A 2412-nucleotide genomic window follows, 5' to 3' on the forward strand; every position below is an offset into this window, starting at 1 on the left:
TATATATATGAAATACTTTGACATTTAATAGTGGTCAATACTAATGTGAAAATTCATTTTTACTTTTTTTATCCAATATAAATTACCTCAAATTAACGAGATAGTGAGGAAAAATTTGTTGCTGTTGTCACACACTGTTAATTTCAATACATATGAAGGATTTTCCTTTTTAGTGGTGGTTAATATTTTAATAATTATCAAATATTAACGTGAAATCGACTTAATTTTACCCCACAACAGATTATCTCAGTTAACACCCTCGCCATTTGATATAAGCCACGATTGGAAATCAATGAACAATTTGATTTTGAAATCGCCACTGTATATAAGTCTGTAGAGGGAGATGCCTATAATTTCATTAATTATTTCAGCTAGAAATAAAATTATCTTCCTTTTTTCAAACAATGAACTCGATACTAATGCTCTGATCTTGACATTAAAATCAAAATAATTATTTATTGACATGCACATAATGAATTAATCCTGCAACTGTTTTTTTTTTTTATTAAACTACAAAATAGGTTCCGGTGCCCACGATGAAGTTTGGTAGTGAAATTCGTTGCAGCGACAAACTTTTAATTAAAGAATCGTGTTCCACAATGCGATAATGAAGAGTTCCATGCAGCCTGCTGTTTCTTCAATTAAAATCGGAACGATCATTTAGTGACAAAATCAGTGATGTTACAAATGTGATGCCGTCGGTTTGCTCTTTCCAATTAATTAATTCTATGTAGTTTATGAACGTCTATTCCGTTCAGCGCATCTACCCAAAATAATTAAATCACATCTACTAATTAGTGAACACAAAACGGCACTTTGGTGTTTTGTTTGTTGTTTTCGTCTTTGTTTAGGTAAAATTCAAATTTTGAAAAAAGTAAATCCAAAATGGTATACTCTATTCAGTATTGTACGCAGTAAGATCGAAAAGTTTCTGGCCTACAAATTTTATGTCATTAAATTATTAGACTTTTCGTTACCTGACCATACAAAATCATTAACGTGTCTAATATAATTTATTTCAGGCATTTCCGGGCGATTTCTGGAATTATATACATTTCCTAGGAATTGTATACAATGGCCGATCACACACACATTTCCGTTAACATATATATACAGTAAGCAGAATTCGTGACGGACAGTCAGCCAGTCGGACGTCTTAACCGTTAGCAATTTATATGGTAATAGCTTATCAAAAGGATATTTTTAACCAAATCACAATTAAAGTTCATAAACAATTTCACTGTGTTTTTGTCGTTTCTTCAATTATCTGCCAACAAAATGTTAATAAAGCGTTGTGAAAAGTGTATTGAAATAAAGGAAGACTATATTGAAAAATAATAACAGGCTAGAAACTTGTAGACCTTACTGGATGAAAGAAAACCACGAATTTATTTTAAACTCATGATTTTTTCAACACCAAAGAAGTTTCTTAACATCGATAAATAAGAATTTCAAGTAATGTTTTTCCTTTAATGTTAAAAACATTTTTGCAAATCTCTCACTATTGTAGGAGTATGGAATAAAAGTCCAATTGCCAGTTGAGGATAAGACACTTTTTCGGGATCAGTCAGGAAAAACGATATGATATCCATCGGATCTAGTGCAACAACCATAAGGGCCGCCCAATAACTGTATATTTTCAATAAAATATTTAATACAGGATGCTTTGATTTATATGAAATAAAACCAGATGCCACATAATTAATATAACATGAATAGTATTGCTTTTCTTTAAATATTTCGGAGACCATTTTATAATTTCTCGGACTTTACTGATACGCTATCTGTAACTTTCTGTCTATTACATTGTACTGGATAATACTGGATGTTCAAAATCAAAAATTAAGTATTCAATTTAATTGGCTAATGATACGTGTATGCTACCCATTATTGCTGTGGTGAATTGTTAGATTTAAATATTACACATGTAGGTAATTGGACAAAATGATATGGTATTGTATTAATAAATTATTGACCCTTCAAAAAGAAATTCAGATCGCAAGATTCTCCTAACCGCGGTTATAACTATACTTCATGAAATATTTAACGGCCACCATCATCAGGATTCCAGTAAATAAAATAGAATAATGTACAACTTGATCAACAAGTCTCTCAGAAACTCAGTGTGTGTTGAAGAAAATACAGTTCAGCAAATTTATACATTTGAGAATTTCCACGATTTTGATGTTTAGACCAGAAACATTCGATATGTCCTGATCTCCGAAATTTAATTTGAATTTTGCGGTATTGTAGAATTCCCAAAATTGAGTATAACTTTTCATTGATAAAGCTCGTTATTGAAATTATATTTTATTCACTCTCTTATAGTTGCTTATTTGAACTTGGTTGACTAAATCAATTATTACAAATTTGATTTTTAGATGTTTTATTAGTCATCATATTATTTGAAAA

General features: G+C 30.3%; 1 protein-coding gene across 2 annotated transcripts in view; it reads right to left on the reverse strand.

The window, feature by feature from the left end:
- LOC108736678 (odorant receptor 46a-like) overlaps window positions 1-2412 on the reverse strand; it is a 9992-nt gene that overhangs the window by 3924 nt on the left and 3656 nt on the right. The window lies entirely within an intron of this gene.

This window comes from Agrilus planipennis, unplaced genomic scaffold, assembly GCF_000699045.2.
Source record: "Agrilus planipennis isolate EAB-ADULT unplaced genomic scaffold, Apla_2.0 scaffold12, whole genome shotgun sequence".
NCBI classification, from domain to species: domain Eukaryota; kingdom Metazoa; phylum Arthropoda; class Insecta; order Coleoptera; family Buprestidae; genus Agrilus; species Agrilus planipennis.